We start from the raw sequence: 19,300 nt of genomic DNA, 5'->3' as shown, positions 1-19,300 counted from the left end.
CCAGCTCCAAATCGGTGCTGCTCTCTGTGCTTCGTGTTTGATCTCCCATGAAGGAGACACCCCTAGGCTTGGACTGACTCAACCTGGAGGTGGGTGGCTGCGTGTTTTGCAACTCTCTCTGCCTCTTAGTCCATCTGACATTCTTATGGGATAAGGCTGATTCTTTTCAGAGCTCACAGTCTGGAAAGGGCCGAGAAGCAAACTGACAGAACACCATAGACAGAAGAGCTTGGATGGGAAAGGTTTCTTACAAGTTACTGAGGTTAGAACTGAAACTCAAGGGACCCGTGGGTGGAAGCTGGACAAGAGGTATGGACCTGGCCAGGGTCACTGGCAGAGTGATCAACAACAGACCCTGGGATCAGAGCAGAATGAACGATGGAACCTCAGCTTTTGAGGGGAAAAGAAGAGGAAGGACCACAAGTGGCAGGATTGATCAATGTGGCTCTAGTGTCGAGGGTAGATTGGATACCAGGTTAGTAAGTCCAGGCAAGAAATGATAGTGGTCTGGGCCAGGAGATAGGTTAGAAAAGGAATGGTGATTGATTGGATGGGGGAAAGTTGGATTACTTTGGGCAAACCTAAGGGATGGTGGTGCCATTCATTGAGATGGGGAAATTCACACACATGTATCCAAACATTCGCACACAGTGATGTCCTTATTTACAAACTATTGAAGTAGGGAAAACTCTCATACACCCAAGAAAGCAACTGAACCTCTGAGAAGTGGACAAACTTTTATTGCCTGCAGGCCCAGAGGATTTCCGTACAAAGTCTGAGCCCCGAATATTCTTTGTTTCTACATTATATAGGCTGGTGAGCAAGGTGGGAGTTACTGAGGAAATGGGTGGTAAACACTGGAAAAGGACAGAAACGGAACTTACAGGGTAGGAGTTACTATCGGGCCCTTAGCTGAACTCTTTTGTCTGAGATAAGGGCAGCTCCTGGAGTGACAAGAAACAGGCCTGGCAGCTTCCCTGTTTGCACACTGATATCTTTGAACATGCTTGAGTAAGCCTGGACGTGATTTACAGCACTGCAAACATTCTGCTTTTCTTCTTTCAAGAAAGCTTACGTTTATATACATGTACGAATGCATAAATTTATAGAGTAATGCACGCAAATACACAGAGTAATATGCATAAATGCATAAAGTGATACACATAAGTTCATAAAGTTATGCAATAATGGTGAGGTTAAACTTGTAAACTACCTCACTATCTCACTCTAAAATGTGAAAATCGAAAAATATTTCCAGCCATTCATAAAACATGTACATGTGGACTTATCCTTTCTAATGCACTGGTAAATAGACACATATATATTCATGCAAACAAATACACATATCATGTTAGATTGGGAAGAGCACATAAAATCAAACTAGATCTCTGTCTTGGGATCTAAGCTCCCAGCCCCTCCCTCTACACAACCAGGATCTGTTCCTCTTCACAGTGTGCTCTTGAACAAATCACTTAAGCTCTCTTGGCTTAGTGTCCAAAAGGCACCTGCTCATGGAGGAAGCAGTCAATTGCAATAATTGTAAGGAGGATGTGGCCCTTTGAGCATGACCCTCAAGCACTAAGAGATTTCTAGCAGTTCAGTCCATTGATGGTAGCACCTGTAGATAGAAGAGATGCTCCTTATGAAAGAAGAAACCAGCAAAGAGAAATGGAGAGAAAGAAATGAACACCTCCAGGTTTTGAAAATGCAGTCACAGAAATCAGAAACTTGTTAACGATTTAACATCATGAAGATTATGGTGGAGAAATTAACAACCACTCACCATCTCCTTCTGACCACAGAACTGCCAATTTACATACCTGTGTATGTGGAGCAGACCTGAAAGTGGCAGAGAAACTAAAAAAAATCTTTCCTTCTAGGGTTCTGCCAGAGGCAGGTTGGGGCCATAGCTAATGCCAGGCTAAGCCAGGGCAAGTATGGGCTTTCCGTATTTGGCAGATTTTTGTTGGCCAGGCTGAGAAGCTCCACAGGGCCTGCAGCACATGTCCTTGGCAGGAGGACAACAGGAAGGACTTAGTTTTGACTACAGAAAAAGTAAAAACTGACTGATAGGGAAGTACCTCTAGGAGGAATTAATCATTTACACAATGGTGCTTAATGGTTTTATTCCAATTGGAGAAGAGGACAGAGAAGAATTCAGAATGAGTAGAAAAGAGGGGCCCCATTTCAGAAGAAGCCCTAACTCCCTAGTAACACAGCTCCCTCTGAGCTGGTTCCTAGATGTGGGTTAACTGTAAGGGGACTGCAGCAGGGCAAACATCAACTTCTTGGCATGGAGAAGGTGGTACGGAAATGGTCTTTGTCCAGACACTTCTCTGGGAATGTGGGAGGAATTAGATCCCTGAAGGCTTTTCTTGGGAGGAAATCTTCCCAAATACAGGAGGATGTTGCTACTGGGACAATTTCCCAGAGATACATGGGGGCTACAAGTTGTTTTCTTACAGTTGTCAAGAGTATGAGGAGAAGGACAGAGAGAGGCTACACTGGGCAATGAGGGAGGGGGCTGCAGGGAGAGGCTGTGACTCAGCAAAACTTCTCCACAAAGCTAAAGCTTTAGGCCCTTATAGCCTCAGAACATTTTTTTTCTTCTAAAGTGATTCAACAATCTACCTTCTTGTGACAAGCAGATGGGAACAGAACCAATCTGGCTCACAGTACTGTGAACTACACGGATCAGCTAAGTTATCTGCCTCTCGTCATCTCTGAATCTCCAGTTTCAAGAAGAAGGTTCTGTCACAGAAGATATAACCAATAAATATTTTTCAAATAACTAAGTGAAAAACTGAATACAAAACCATATTCAGTGCTATCTCAGGTACTGCAATAAAATCAAAGGAAAATGGGAGGGATGAATTAAAGTATGGTCTTGCCTAGAGAGGAAAAAACTCCCTAATTTTCATAAGTTCTAGGAGAGGACTTATGAATAACATTCGTTATACTTCGGACTTACCTTTTTTTGTTTGTTTGTTTGTTTGTTTTTCGCATGGGCAAGCACCGGGAATCTAATCCGGGTCTCCGGCATGGCAGGCAAGAACTCTGCCTGCTGAGCCACTGTGGCCTGCCCTGACTTATCTTTTTTGAATAGATGAAATGCATGCTTCATTTCTCAGTATTTCTCACTTTAGCTGTATTTTCAGGTTTCCTGCCTTCAGATTCTGTGACAAATGTATAGTAGCCTCCAATGTCTACTTTAAAAGTTGCATACATTTTTAATTGGAAGCAGATAGAAAGATTTTAGATCTAAATTTCTAAAATCCCTTCTAAATTCCCTTTTCCCAAAAGATGTGACACCTAATAAGTCTGAAAAATTACTGCTAATTACACAGTGACATTCTGTTCAAAGTCTCTGTGTTCTATAAAGGGTTTAACTCCAGGGACACTGCAAGGAAGACATAGATGGTCAATGCAAGGAATGTGCAAATTCAAAGGAGCAAAACCTAAGGAATAACAGAAGGAAGAGATATTGATTTAGTTGGCTGCCTAAACCAAATACCATGAAATAGTTCAGCTTTAACAGTGGCAATTTATTAGCTTGAAGTTTTGAGGCTGAGAAAGGTCCAGATCAAACATCATCATGACAATGCTTTCTTCCCAAAGGCTGGCTGCCAGTGAAGCTTGGCTCCTCTGTCACATGGCAAGGTACTTGGTGGCATCTGCTGGACTCTTCCTTCTCTTCTGAGTTTGATTGATTTCAACTTCTTTCTTCCATGGCTCTCTCTTTGTCTGAATTTCATTCTTTTACAGGAACTTCAGTAATAGGATTGTGACTCATCCTGAATGAAGTGGGTCACACTTTAACTGAAGCGCACTCATCAAAACATCCTACTTGCAGGACTTCCAGGGGAGATGGCATAGTAATGAACTCCAGGACTCAATCCTTCCACCCAAACAACTATTAAACAGGTAGGAACTTCTGAAACAACGACTTTGAAACTCTGGAGGCCAGAAGAACACTTTATAGCATCCAGGGAAAAACAGGAGGAAGAGGCTGATAAATTATGATGAAGAGTAAATTGCTCTTTCCATACAGCAGCTACCAGCAGCTATCCACCAGTTCCCTTGGCAGGCCACTGTAGTGTCCAGTCCCTTTTTAGCTACTGGTGACAGTAAGAGACATAAATACCTCCTTCACTGAGAACATGGATAGGCACAGCTGATCGCTAATGACAGCTTCTCATTAGTGTATTGGGATTGCTAGGGCCTCAGAGCCTGGTTCTAGGGCAGGCATTGTTTCAACTCAGCTAGGACAAGGGTAGCAGCAAACACAGTTTCAACCCACCCCAGATAGGGGCAGTGGGGTTGGAGACTTAGAGATGCTGTGCTTCCTCTGGACTATGGGGGATAGTTAGCTGAAGGGCTGCATTTGCTAGGCAAGTCAGGAACACTCAGCTTTGGGGAGCTGTTGGAGAAGCTCTTAGCATCCTTCCTGATACCATCTTCAGGGCACTTTAGAGCCAGTCTGTACTACTTTGTGAATCCCTGGCCCATTTTGGAGGGGAAAGTCTTCTCGGGTGCGCTCTCTCAGAATTTGTCCTCCAGGCAAAAGCAGCTTGAGACAATGAAATGAAGTGGACATTTGGGACAAAGGTCTGCCAGTTTCAAATACCTGGGAGAGGGAGTTCTGTCTCTAAGGAAACAGAGGAGACAACCAAACTCCTGTTAAGTAGGGGAACTCCAAAACAACTAACAAGCAAAAGCCCAGGACAAGACAGAGGCCCAGGGAGAAGGGAAAGCCCTACGCACTGGATTTGTCTTAGGCAGACCTTCATGATAGGAGGTCTAAAGCTCAAGAAAATCTCTGTCTTATCACCAGCTGGTTACAAAACCAAGAAACAGACAACTCAGGGAATAAAATCCCAGAGTTGACATTTTAAAATATTATAATGTTCAGTGTGTTACAAAAGAGTACAAGACAAATAAAGAAACAGGAAATGATGGATCATCCAAGAGAAGACAAAAATTCAGAAAATACCAATGAAGAAGACCAGAATGTGGACATACCCAAAAAAGGCCTTTAAAAAAGTGATCATAAGATACAAGAGGATGAAAATACAGAGAAACAAATAAAGGACCTCAGAATGAACGAGCAATATGAGATTCTTAGTAAAGGGACAGAAGTTTTAAAAAGGAATCAGACAGAACTACTGGAGTTGAAGGCCACAGTAAGTGAAATGAAAATTGCCTAAGAGGGTTTTAAGAGCAGATTTCAGCTTAGAAGAAACTTGAAGACACGACACTTGAAATGAGTCAGGTGGAGGAGTAGAAAGAAAAAAGAAATATCAAAAGTGAAGAAAGCCTAAGACACCTCTGGGAAACCATCAAGCACACCAAAATATGCATCATCAGAATCCCAGAAGGAAAAGAAAGAGAGGAAGGGGCAGAAGGAACAGTCAAAGAAATAATGATAGAAAATTCCCCAAACTTAGCAAAAGTTGTGGAAGTGAACATCAAGAAACTCAGAGAACACCCAGCAGGATAAACATGCAGAAAAATACACTCCATCATATATTGATCATACTATTGAATGCATAGGACAAAGAGAGAACTCTGAAAACTGCAAGAGAAAAGCAATTTGTCACATACAAGGGACTCCCAATTAGACTTAGTTCTGATTTTACATCAGAAACCATGAAGGCAAGAAGGCAGTGGGTTGAAATACTTAAAGAGCTGTAAGAAAACAACTGCCAGTAAAGAATTTTATATCCATCAAGTCTTTTAAACAAAAATGAGGGAAAAATAAAGATATTCTCAGATAAATAAAAGCTGAGGGTGTTCAACACAACTAGACCTGTTCTGAAAGCAATACTAAAGGAAGTTCTTCAGAATGAATGAAAGGACATTAGATTGTAGTTCAAAGTGGCATAAAGAAAGACCGGCTGTAAAGGTAACTGGTTGGAGAAGGATAAATGTCAGTATTATTGTAGTGTTTTGTTTGGTATGTAATTTCATTTCTTATTTCCTACAGGTACTAAAATGCAAATACTTAAAAGTAATGATAAATCTGTATTTTATGACATACAATGTACAAATATATAAACTGTAAGAAGTCCAAAAAAATGGTGGAGGGACACAAGGATATAGGAAATGTTTATATGCATCCTGCTGAAGTTAAGTTAGTATTAAGTCAAATATGACTGTTATATATTTAGGATGTTAAATTTTAGCCCCATGGTACCCAGAAGGAAAGTAGATGAATAATATTCCCAGAAAGAAATGAGAAGACACTGAATGTGGTGTAACACAAAAAAATCAAATAAATATAAAAGTGGGCATTAACAGAAGTAAGGGACTAAAAATGCATAAGACTTACAAAAGGTAAATTGGAAAATGGCAGATGAAAGTCTGCATTATCAGTAGTGACTTTAAATGTATATGATTAAATTCTCCAGTCAAAAGGCAGAGATTGGCAGAATGAATTTAAAAAAAGCATGACCCACCTATACGCATCTGTAAGAGATGCACCATGTAAATCGTAACCAAAAGAGAGCTGGGGTGGCTACACTAATATCAGATAAAATAAATTTTAAGCAAAAAGTTAAGAGGGACAAAATGGTTTTAATGTTGATAAAGGGGACGGTTCAACAGGAAGATGTAACAATTATAAATATATAGGCAACAGCAAAAGCCCCAAAGCATATCAAGCAAATGCTGTAGATCTGAAGGGAAAAAATTGATGGTTCTACAATAATAATAGGAAATTTTAAAGCATCACTCACAATAATGGATACAACATCTAGTCAGAGGATTGATAAGGAAGTAAAACACTTGAATGATGTTTGAACACTTGATAAACCATCAAGACCTAACAAATACATATAGAACATTTCACCTAATAAAAGCAGAATACACACTGAAGTGCACATGGACCATTCCCCAAGATAGATCATATTTTAGTTAATGCTGCCAGAAATGCAATATACCAGAAATGGGTTGGCTTTTAAAAAGAGAATTATTGAGTTACAAGTTTACAGTTATAAGGCCATAAAAATGTCCAAACTAATGCATCCAGAGAAAGATACCTTGACTCAAGGAAGGCCAATCTAAGAAGGCATCAGCTGGTCCTTTGGCTTCGCTTTTCAAACAGCTTCCCTGGGGGCATTTTCTTTCTACATCTCCAAATTTCTCTCTCATTCTCTGTGTCAGGTCTGTAGCTTTTCCCAAAATAGTTACCTCTTAAAGGACTCCAATAAGCAACCCCACCTTGAATGGATGGAGACACATCTCCACGGAAACCACCTAATCAAAAGATCCCACCCACAGTTGGGTGGGTCACATCTCCATGGAAGCAATTTAATAGAAAAGATCCCACCCAACAATATTGAATCAGGAATAAAGAACACGGCTTTTCTGGAGTATACAACAGTTTCAAACTGGCACAGACTCTATGTTGAGTCACAAAACAAGTCTCAGTAAATTTAAAAATATTGAAATCATACAGTGCATATTCTCTGACCACAACAGAATGAAGTTAGAAATCAATAACAGAGGGAAAAATGGAAAATTCACAAATACATGGAAATTAAATAATATATTCTTAAACAGCCAATGGGTTAAAGAGGAAATCACAAGCAAAATTAAGAAATATCTTGAGGTGAATTAAAGTGAAAATACAACATACAGTGAAGGCAATGGTGAAAGGGAATTTTATAGCTCTGAATGCTTATATTAAAAAAGAAAAATGACTTTAAATCAGAGATCTACCCTCAAAAAAAAAGATGAGCAAACTAAACCCAAAATATACAGAAGGAAGGAAATAACAAAAATTAGAGTGGAGATAAATGAAGTAGAGAACAAAAAATCAATAGAGATAATCAACAAAACCAAAATTTCATTCTTTGAAAACATCAATAAAATTGGCAAACCTTAGCTAGACTGACAGAAAAAAAAGGAGAGAGGATAAAAATAACTTAACTCATAAATGAAAAGTGGCATTATTACCATCCCTGCTGGGATAAAAAAGGACCAAAAGGACTATAAGTGGATACAATGAATAACTGTAAAACAATAAATTAGATAACATAGATGCAACGGACAAATTCTTAGAAACACACAAAGTACTTACATTGACTCAAGAAGAAACAGATCTCAACAAACCAATTACTAGTAAAGAGATTGAATCAATAATCAAGAGCCTTCCAACAAAGAAAAGCCTAGGACCAGATGACTTCACAAGGAAATCTACCTAACATTCCAAGAATTAATAACAATCCTGATCAAACTCTTCAAAAGAACTGAAGAGGAGGGAACACTATCTAGCTCATTCTAGACTGCCAACAGCAGCCTAATATCAAAGCCAACAAAAGATACCACATGAAAAGAAAACTCCAGACCAATATATCTTAAGAATACAGATGTAAAAATCCTCAAGGCCATGTACATTGCCATGTGTCAGAACAGCCAAGACCAACAATTTCTGGTAGTCAGTCCCAGAATACTATAACCTCCTTGCCTTCATGATGCCTTGATTTTGGACTTCTCCAAGCCTCAATACTGTGAGCCAATAAATTGCCATTGTTTAAGCCAACCCATTGTATGGTATTTGCTTTGGCAGCAGGAAACTGAAACACAAGCCTTGCCAATATTTTGATTTTGGACTCCTTGTAGTCTCAAAACTGTGAGCCAATAAATTCCTGTTGTTAAACCCAAACTAATTTGTTGTATAGTAGCTCTGGCAAACTAAGATAGGAGGGGTGGGGGGAATGGGGCTGGGAAGGAGCTATTGGCTTGTAGTGGATAGAGGCCAGGAATGTTGATAGACATCCTACAATGCACAGTACAGCTGCTAATAACAAACAATTATCTTGTCTAAAATGTCAACGGGGCAAGGTTGAAAAACTCTGACATAGGGTGAGGGTGGTTGATGGTATAGAAACAGATATACATTGATGAAGTTAGAGTGGAATGTGTATTTCCTCCTCCTGGTCCCCTCTAAAGATCAGTGAACACATGAGCTAGGTCTAATATATTATAGTGGAAATTGAAATTTTTTACTGGCAGTCTTAGTTTGCCAGGTTGTTATGACAAATACCACACAATGGATCAGTTAAAACAACAGGGATTTACTGTCTCATAGTGTTTGGTTTGCAAAAGCTGCTCGAATGTAATATACCAGAAATGGATTGGCTTTTATAAAGGGGATTTATTAAGGTACAAGATGTGCTGGTTTGAAATGATGTATGGACCCTAGAAAAGCCGTGTTTTAATCCTATTTTGTAAAGGCAGCCATTTCTTCTAATCCCTATTCAGTATTGTAAATTTGGAACTATAATTAGAGCTCCCTGGAGATGTGATTTAGTCAAGAGTGGTTGTTAAGCTGGAATAGGTGATGACATGTCTCCACCCATGTGGGTGGTTCTTGATAGGTTTCTGGAGTCCTATAGATAAGGAAACAGTTTAGAGAAAGGAGATTCAGAGAGAGCAAAGCAGAATGACATAGTCACAAGAAGCAGAGTCCACCAGCCAGTGACCTTTGGAAATGAAGAGGGAAAATGCCTCCTGGGGAGCTTCATGAAACAGGAAGCCAGGAGAAGAAGCTAGCAGATGATGCCGTGTTCGCCATGTGCCCTTCCAGATGAGAGGAACCCTGACCGTGTTCATCATGTGCCTTTCAAGATGAGAGAGAAACTCTGCCTGTGTTTGCCATTTGCCCTTTCACTTGAGAGAGAAACCCTGAACTTCATCAGCCTTCTTGAACCAAGGTATCTTTCCCTGGATGCCTTAGATTGGATATTTCAGTAGACTTGCTTTAATTGGGACATTTTCTCAGCCTTAGAACTGTAAACTAGCAATTTATTAAATTCCCCCTTTTAAAAGACATTCTGTTTCTGGTATATTGCATTTCGGCAGTTAGCAAACTAGAACAAAAGGTAAAATTCTAAGGCTATGAAAATGTCCAAATGAAGGCATCAACAAGAGGATACCTTCACTCAAGAAAGGCTAATCATGTCTGGGTTTTCTCTGTCACATGAGAAGGTACATGGCAATGTCTGGTGTCCTTCTCTCCTGGTTTCTGATTTCAAATGGCTCTCTTTACTTCTGGCATCTCCTGGGGCATTTCCTTCTTCATCTCCAAATGTCTGTGTTCTCTCCAAAATGTCCCTCTCCGAAAGAACTCCAGTAAGTGCATTAAGACTGACCTTGAATGGGTTGGGTCACAACTCCACGGAAACAACCAAATCAAAACATCCCACCCACAATTGGGTGGGCTACAGCTCCATGGAAACAACCTAATCAAAATGTCCCACCCATCAGTAGGTCTGCCCCCACAAGATTGGATTAAAAGAACATGGCTTTTCTGGGGTACATAACAGTTTCAAACCAGCACACATGGTTTTAGAGGTTAGAAGTACAACATCAAGGCATAAGCAAGACCATGTTTCTCCTGGGGTCAGTAGTGGTCAGGTTTTGGCTGTCAGCAATCCTTGTAGTTCCTTTGCTTGCATCTCTGTCTCCCATCACTTTGCACTCTCTCCTTTCTTATGTTTGCTCTTCTGATTTCCATTGACTTCTGGCTTCTTCCTCTCTGGCCTTCTCTCTCTTTTTAAGGACTCCAATAGCATAGATTAAGGCCCACCCTGATTTAGTTGGGCCACATCTAAATAGGATCTCATAAGGTCCTATGAACAAATGAGTCTGCATCCACAGGAATGTGGATTAAGATTAGGAACATGTCTTTTTGTTGAGATGTGTAAATCACTCTACACTGGATCTGCTGAAAAATCACAAAAATGAGGAAGAAAGAAAAAATCATAAGTTTGTGTTTTTTCTTTCGAAGCTATTGAAAGTTGTATGTTCTAGATCTATGCTGTCTGATATAATAGCCACTTGCTACATGTTGATATTATATTTAAATTAAAATTAATTAAATTAAAAATTAAATTCTTCAGTTGCATTAGCCACATTTCAAGTGTTCAATAGCCATATTTGGTTTGTGGCTACTTTATCAATAGCATAAACATATAATTCACCCATAATTACAGACAGTTCTATTAGTCAATGCAGTTCTAGGTATTCAGCTTAAAATTGACATTGAATTATTTTTACTTTGATTTGTTGTGTTTGTATATGGAATTAATTTTTTTTATATAACAGCATTAAGATTTTCAAATAAACTTGTGTCTGGGAACTCACATTTTATGAAAAACTCTTTCTATATTGTAAATACTATGTGGCCTCCAATAATACCCTGTTATGTAAAAACAGTAATCCTTTTAACAAATCTACAAAAGAAAATATAAAAATGTACATCAAATGTACATTATTTACTACCCAGATGACTCCAGGGTCAGGGGGCATTGTTTCTTCAGGCCATGCCAGGGGCTATGAGAATCCCTTAATAGTGCATTGGCAGATGAATTAGAGTCATTTTCCACAGCCTGCTTTGCTTCTCTGGTGAGTCAGAACTGTCAATGGCTCTAGTCTGAAGAAATTCAAACTGATATTGATCAGTGTGTCCAGAAATTCCTGTATAGTACAAGTTAAAATACTTATTCCTACAAAAAATGTTATAATTATCTGTTAATAAAACAAAGCAAGTTATCAAAGAGGATGTCTTGGGACTAAGGAATGAATTACAATGTAAAGATGATCTGGTCAAGAAACACTTGAGAAAACAGAGGCATTGGCAGCACATGCTGGATTATCAATGTGCACATAAGAAGCCTGCAGAAATTCCTCAGGTGTCCTTGCTGTGCTTGGAAAAAGCTCTTACTAATGGTCCTGCACCTATGAAGCAATTATGAGGGAAAAAAGTACAGCAGATTAGCTTAAAAGTGATTTTTTGCATGATTCAGCCTAAGAACAGAGTTTCATAAAACTTTAATTCTTATAGATAAGGCATTTTGTAAGAAGACTTTGCCAATGTTTGAGATAATTTTAGTTTTCTGCTCCCCTAAGGAAAATAAGGTAAACTAAGTTTTTTTCCTTCTCCCTACTAAAATGCCTATAGCTTTAATAACAAGGGTCATTTTTGTTTCTTTAGCTTAGTCTATTAGTGTGATGTAATTTATAGATTTTTTTTTGCATTTTTAAAAATCTCTTTGAGTATATTTCCAGTTATTAGATTTTAATCTGATATACTTATCTAAATTAAATATACTAATATTTTACCATATACTTTAGTATATGATCTGAGGGAGAACATTACATCAGTCTAGGAATCAGGAGATGAGGATTTTAGTCTTAGGCCTTTAAAGGGTAATTACTCTTTGTTTTAGTCTGCAAGCTGATAAATACAATATACAAGAAACAGAACAGCTTTTAAAAGGGGGAATTTATTAAGTTGCAAGTTTACAGTTCTAAGGCCATGAAAATGTCCCAATTAAAGCAAGTCTATAAAAATGTCCAAATTAAGGCACAACAAGAGGTTACCTTTACTCAAGAAAGGTGGGTGAAGTTCAGGATTTCTCTCACAACTGGAAAGGCACATGGCGAACATGGCGACGTCTGCTAGCTTTCTCTTCAGGCTTCTTGTTTCATGAAGCTCCCCCAGGGCATTTTCCTTCTTCATTTCCAAAGGTTTCTGGCTGCGTGGACTCTTGTGTTTCTCGTGGCTCTCAAGCTTTTTCCAAAATGCTTCCTCCTTTTAAAGGATTCCAGTAAAATAATCAAGACCCACCTGGAATAAGTGGAGTCATATTTCCATCTAATCAAAGGTTAATACCCACAACTGGGTGTCATATCTCCGTGGAGATCATCTAATCAAGTTTCCAACCTACAGTGCTGAATAGGGATTAGAGGAAATGGTTGCCTCCACGAGATGGATCAGGATTAAGACATGGTTTTTCTAGGGTGCATAATCCTTTCAAGCTGGCACACTCTTCAAAAGTGGTGGTGTAAAAACATGTGTATTTGCTACATTTGCATTAGCACTTTGAACTATCTCAAGAATAGAAATTAAATGCATCCACATTTATAATACTTTCCTAGCTTTCTGAATAAGGATATTTTGTAAATAAGAAGAAACAAGATGACAATATCCTAGTAAATATAGTACTATTAAAGTAGAATCCTCAGATAGATGCTGACTTTTATTTTATCCTTTTTTGTGGTGCTCAGTGATTCAGAGGGATGGTAGGGGAGAAAAAAATGCTAAATTTTGGTATGCTTCATAGTAAATAAATCAGTAACATTTAAAAAAAAATGTAAAGGTAAGTAACACAGCAGACCCTGTTCTGACATAGGATAAGAGTTGTTACATAGGTACATCACATCATTTTTCTGTGATGTTCTCTTTGTTTTATACTGCATTTACTTCTTTTGTTTTTATTTTATTTTATTCCAGCAGAACGAGGAAGAATCTTGTTAATCGGTGGCACTGATTTCAAGTGACTCCTGGGGTGGTTAGTGGGCAGCAGGATGGCTCGTCAGCTCAACAAAAAAACATGTTTCCCGAACACTTGTTTGGGAAAATATTTACTCCCATTATTTTTGTAGGTTATCTCAGATTCTACATTGAATTGCTATTCTGTATGAACGGCATTGCTTCTGGCTATTGATGGGTGGGTTTTCATTTTTCTGTTTTAGACAGTCTCTCATGAGATATCCCTCTACCCAAAAAGAGTAATTCATCATCTTTTGAATGGGCCACTTTTCTGTGACTTTGTGCCTTTTTCTCCAGCCTTGGAGACCCTTTGCAACACAAGCATTGAATTCTAGTCAACATACTTACCTGGCAGGGGAGATACTATGATCATGAAGGTGGTTTTCCCAGGAGGAGGCTTATCCTTTGCACTCTGGATATGCTGACCCCTGCGATTTCCCCAAATGTGGGAAACTCGACTGCATAATTTGTAGTAGTGGGGGACTCCCTTTTAAGACATAAAAGAAAGAAATCTAGTCATCATTCCCCATTCTGCTTAGCTGCCACCTAATCCATGAAGCCCCAGGACACCCTTTCCATTCTTCCTAGAACACAATAATTTTCATCTCTATATCACACTTCGTTAATCTTGCTTTTGTGCTGGTTTAAAAGTATTCTGTACCTCAGAAAAGCCATGTCTTAATCCTGGTTCAATCTTGTGGGAGCAGCCATTTCTTTTAATTCTGATTCAGTACTGTAGTTTGGAATTTTTTTTATTAGATTATCAGATTTGTGACACACCAAATTGTGGATATGACCTTTGATTTGATGGAGATGTGACTTCACCCATTCCAGAAGGGTCTTGATTAGTTTACTGGAATCCTTTAAAAGAGGAAACATTTTGGTGAGAATCAGAAATGACAGAAACCTCAGAGCCAACAGAGCACAGATAGAGATGCTTGGAGAACAGTTGCTGCAGAGAACAGAGACACAGATGTTTGGAGATACTTGGAGCTCAGCAGACATTGCCATGAAATGTTAAGCAGAAATGATAGAAGCTTCAGAGATGACAGAGAGACAGCAGATGTTGATGCTTGGAGAACAGAAACTTCTGAGAACATAGACAGAGATGTCTGGAGATGCTTGGGAACCCAGCAGACATCACCATGAGATGTCAAGCCTGCCAGAACCTGGAGAGACCCAAGGGAGACCAAGAGATGAAAGCCAGCCCTGCAGAAGGAAAGTAAGGAGCCCCCACAGGATCAGAGGCTGAAAGCAACGGAGCCCAGGAGCAAGGGACCAGCAGACGCCAGCCACGTGACTTCCCAGCTGACAGAGGTATTCCAGATCCATTGGCCTTTCTTGAGTGAAGATAACCTCTTGTTGGTGTCTTAATTTGGACAATTTCACTTCCTTGGAACTGTAAACTTGTAACTTGCCAAATTTCCTTTTTTTTTTTTTTTTAAAGCTGTTCCAGTTCTGGTATATTGTATGCTGGCTGCTTGCAAACTAACAAAGCTTGTAATTTAGAGATTTGTATATCTCCCTTTGCCTCTTACTGCTTTACAAGCCCATGAAAGTCATGTATTTTTTCCCTTTGTATCTGTAGGGAGCATACATTACTTATTTTATACCTTATGACCATGTATTACTGATTTTTGTTTGTGTGTGTGTAAGTACAGTACCTGGTCTGTAGACATCTGTCATTCTCATTCTGAGGCCAGGAACTTCTGGCAAAGGTAATTTATTCACCTGTTTTCAGTGTTTAAAAAACAAACAAAAAAATCTGAACACACCCCTCAAGTAGAATGTATAGGTTAAAGTTTTTTTTAAATATGATTTTGTTTTATCATAAAAATACAGGATAGAGGAACAATCTAAAGGACATGAAGAAGCAATCAGGAAATCCAAAAGATCACTCTCTAGAGCAACTAGTCCAATTTCTTTAACGTCAGTGTTACACACACACGCGCGTGCGCGCACACACACACACACACACACACAGGTTGTTTCAGGAATACAGATTAAGAGGGTAAGAGTTAAGGGAAATAACCTGATGGAATGCATGGTCCTGGATTGGATCTAGGCTTGGACAAAAAAGTATCTATAAAAGACTTTTCTTGGAACAATTAGAGAAATGCAATTAAAGACTTTACCTTAGATTGAGGATATGTTGCTAATTTTAAAGGTTTGATATTTTGGAAATGTAGAAAAATGTTCTGATTTTCAAATACAAATACTGAGGTAAAGATTTTCAAACAATCAATCATCACCACTGTACCAATTCTCTTGCCCTTCAAAGCCTGAAATGGATTGATGACATTTTTCTGTAGAGAGCTAAAAGTAAGTATTTTAGGCTTTGTAGGCCATAGTTCTGTTGGCTTGGCTGTAAAACAGTCTTAGACAATGTGTATACAAAAGGGCATGGCTTTGCTCCAACAAAACATTTTTACAAAAACAGACCGCGAGTTGTGAGCTACAGTTTGTTGAACTCTGATCTAGTAGAACTACAACTCCTGAAGAACCTTTCCTGACACCCATCAGAATCAGTGGCTTCATATTCCCTTGGCTCATGTATTGCTTCTAAATTCACTGAGCACATTTATTACTATGCTTGTTATATGCTCATTTCCATTAGGGAGCACGTTCTTTGAAGTAGATGCCATTTTTGTGCCTGAATCCCCATCCCCACCGTCAAGAGCATCTTGCAGAGTATAAATTCTATGAATATTTGTTTCCAAAAACCCAATCTACCCTGAAAGAAAGATTTGGTACCACTCATGACATTCAAAAGAATGAGTACCAGGTTCTGAAAGTAATTAAAAAAAAATTTTTAAATACAAAAAAAACACCAAATAAATGCAAACATTCCTCTTTTGATCATTCTGTTCTACATATATAATCAGCAATTCACAATATCATCACATAGTTGCATATTCATCATCATGATAATTTCTTAGAACATTTGCATCAATTCAGAAAAAGAAAAAAGACAACAGAAAAAGAAATAAAACAAAAACAGAGAGAAACAAAAAATATACATACCATACCCCTTATTACTCACTTTCACTGATCATTAGCATTTCAAACTAAATTTATTTTAATATTTGTTCCCCCTATTATTTATTTTTATTCCATATGTTCTACTCATTTATTGACAAGGTAGATAAAAGTAGCATCAGACACAAGGTTTTCACAATCACACAGTCACACTGTGAAAGCTATATCATTATACAATCATCTTCAAGAAACATGGCTACTGGAACACAGCTCTACATTTTCAGACAGTTCCCTCCAGCTTCTCCATTACATCTTGAATAACAAGGTGATATCTACTTAATGCATAAGAATAACCTCCAGGATAACCTCTCGAATCTTTTGGAATCTCTTAGCCATTGACACTCAATTTTGTCTCGTTTTGCTCTTCCCCCTTTTGATCAAGAAGGTTTTTTCAATCCCTTGATGCTGAGTCTCAGCTCATTCTAGGATTTCTGTCCTATATTGCCAGGAAGGTCCACACCCCTGGGAGTCATGTCCCACATAGACAGGGGGAGGGTGTTGAGTTTGCTTGTTGTGTTGGCTGGAGAGGCAGGCCACATTTGAGCAACAAAAGAGGTTCTTTTGAGGGTGACTCTTAGGCCTAATTTTAAGTAGGCTTGACCTATCCTTTGTGGGGTTAAGTTTCATATAAACAAACCTGAAGACTGGGGGCTCAGCCTATAGCTTTGGTTGTCCACACTGCTTGTGAGAATATCAAGAATTCAACTTGGGGAAGTTGAATTTTCCCCCGTTCTCACCATTCCCCGAAGGGGACTTTGCAAATACTTTTCTGAAAGTAAATTTAAAGAAGCTTCAGAAAAAAGTTTTGAGCACTACTGGTAATCACTGCAGTACATATATTACCTCTTCTGCTCTACATTGGAATTTGTTCATCATTATTTTATAACTAGATCTCATGTGTATGAGAGCATAGTAGAGTTTAAGTGGGTGCAGGGAATGCCACCACCTTCTTTTTTTTTTAATAATTAAAGAAAAAAAAGAAATTAACACAACATTTAGAAATCATTCCATTCTACATATGCAATCAGTAATTCTTAACATCATCACATAGATGCATGATCATCATTTCTTAGTACATTTGCATCGATTTAGGAAAAGAACTAGCAAAACAACAGAAAAAGATAGAGAATGTTAATATAGAGAAAAAATAAAAATAATAATAATAGTAAAAAAAAAAGAAAAGGAAAAAGAAAAAAAAGACACAAACAAACAAACAGACAAACAAAGAAAAACCTATAGCTCAGATGCAGCTTCATTCAGTGTTTTAACATGATTACTTTACAATTAGGTATTATTGTGCTGTCCATTTTTGAGTTTTTGTATCTAGTCCTGTTGCACAGTCCGTATCCCTTCAGCTCCAATTACCCATTATCTTACCCTGTTTCTAACTCCTGCTGGTCTCTGTTACCAATGACATATTCCAAGTTTACTCTCGAATGTCGGTTCACATCGGTGGGACCATACAGTATTTGTCCTTTAGTTTTTGGCTAGACTCACTCAGCATAATGTTCTCTAGGTCCATCCATGTTATTACATGCTTCATAAGTTTATTCTGTCTTAAAGCTGCATAATATTCCATTGTAAGTATATACCACAGTTTGTTTAGCCACTCGTCTGTTGATGAACATTTTGGCTGTTTCCACCTTTTTGCAATTGTAAATAACGCTGCTATAAACATTGGTGTGCAAATGTCTGTTTGTGTCTTTGCCCTTAAGTCCTTTGAGTAGATACCTAGCAATGGTATTGCTGGGTCGTATGGCAATTCTATATTTAGTTTTTTGAGGAACCGCCAAACTGCCTTCCACAGTGGTTGCGCCATTTGACATTCCCACCAACAGTGGATAAGTGTGCCTCTTTCTCCGCATCCTCTCCAGCACTTGTCATTTTCTGTTTTGTTGATAATGGCCATTCTGGTGGGTGTGAGATGATCTCTCATTGTGGTTTTGATTTGCATTTCTCTAATGGCCAGGGACATTGAGCATCTCTTCATGTGCCTTTTGGCCATTTGTATTTCCTCTTCTGAGAGGTGTCTGTTCAAGTCTTTTTCCCATTTTGTAATTGGGTTAGCTGTCTTTTTGTTGTTGAGTTGGACAATCTCTTTATAAATTCTGGATACTAGACCTTTATCTGATATGTCATTTCTAAATATTGTCTCCCATTGTGTAGGCTGTCTTTCTACTTTCTTGATGAAGTTCTTTGATGCACAAAAGTGTTTAATTTGGAGGAGCTCCCATTTATTTATTTATTTCTTCAGCGCTCTTGCTTTAGGTTTAAGGTCCATAAAACCGCCTCCAATTGTAAGATTCATAAGATATCTCCCTACATTTTCCTCTAACTGTTTTATGGTCTTAGAACTAATGTTTAGATCTTTGATCCATTTTGAGTTAACTTTTGTATAGGGTGTGAGATACGGGTCTTCTTTCATTCTTTTGCATATGGATATCCAGTTCTCTAGGCACCATTTATTGAAGAGACTGTTCGGTCGCAGGTGAGTTGGCTTGACTGCCTTATCAAAGATCAAATGTCCATAGATGAGAGGGTCTATATCTGAGCACTCTATTCGATTCCATTGGTCGATATATCTATCTTTATGCCAATACCATGCTGTTTTGACCACTGTGGCTTCATAATATGCCTGAAAGTCCGGCAGCGTGAGACCTCCAGCTTCGTTTTTTTTCCCTCAAGATACTTTTAGCAATTCGGGGCACCCTGCCCTTCCAGATAAATTTGCTTATTGGTTTTTCTAATTCTGAAAAATAAGTTGTTGGGATTTTGATTGGTATTGCATTGAATCTGTAAATCAATTTAGGTAGGATTGATATCTTAACTATATTTAGTCTTCCAATCCATGAACACGGTATGCCCTTCCATCTATTTAGGTCTTCTGTGATTTCTTTTAACAGTTTTTTGTAGTTTTCT

General features: G+C 38.5%; 2 pseudogenes; both read left to right on the top strand.

Annotated features, from left to right (window-relative positions):
- Positions 1–311: 311 nt before the first annotated feature.
- Positions 312–11,762, top strand: LOC143683073 (mediator of RNA polymerase II transcription subunit 28 pseudogene; annotated as a pseudogene).
- Positions 11,763–13,682: 1,920 nt separating this feature from the next.
- Positions 13,683–13,833, top strand: LOC143685254 (U1 spliceosomal RNA; annotated as a pseudogene).
- Positions 13,834–19,300: the final 5,467 nt, after the last annotated feature.

This window comes from Tamandua tetradactyla, chromosome 5 (genome assembly GCF_023851605.1).
Source record: "Tamandua tetradactyla isolate mTamTet1 chromosome 5, mTamTet1.pri, whole genome shotgun sequence".
In the NCBI taxonomy this organism is placed as follows: Eukaryota; Metazoa; Chordata; class Mammalia; order Pilosa; family Myrmecophagidae; genus Tamandua; species Tamandua tetradactyla.
This window is presented reverse-complemented; position numbering and strand designations above follow the sequence as displayed.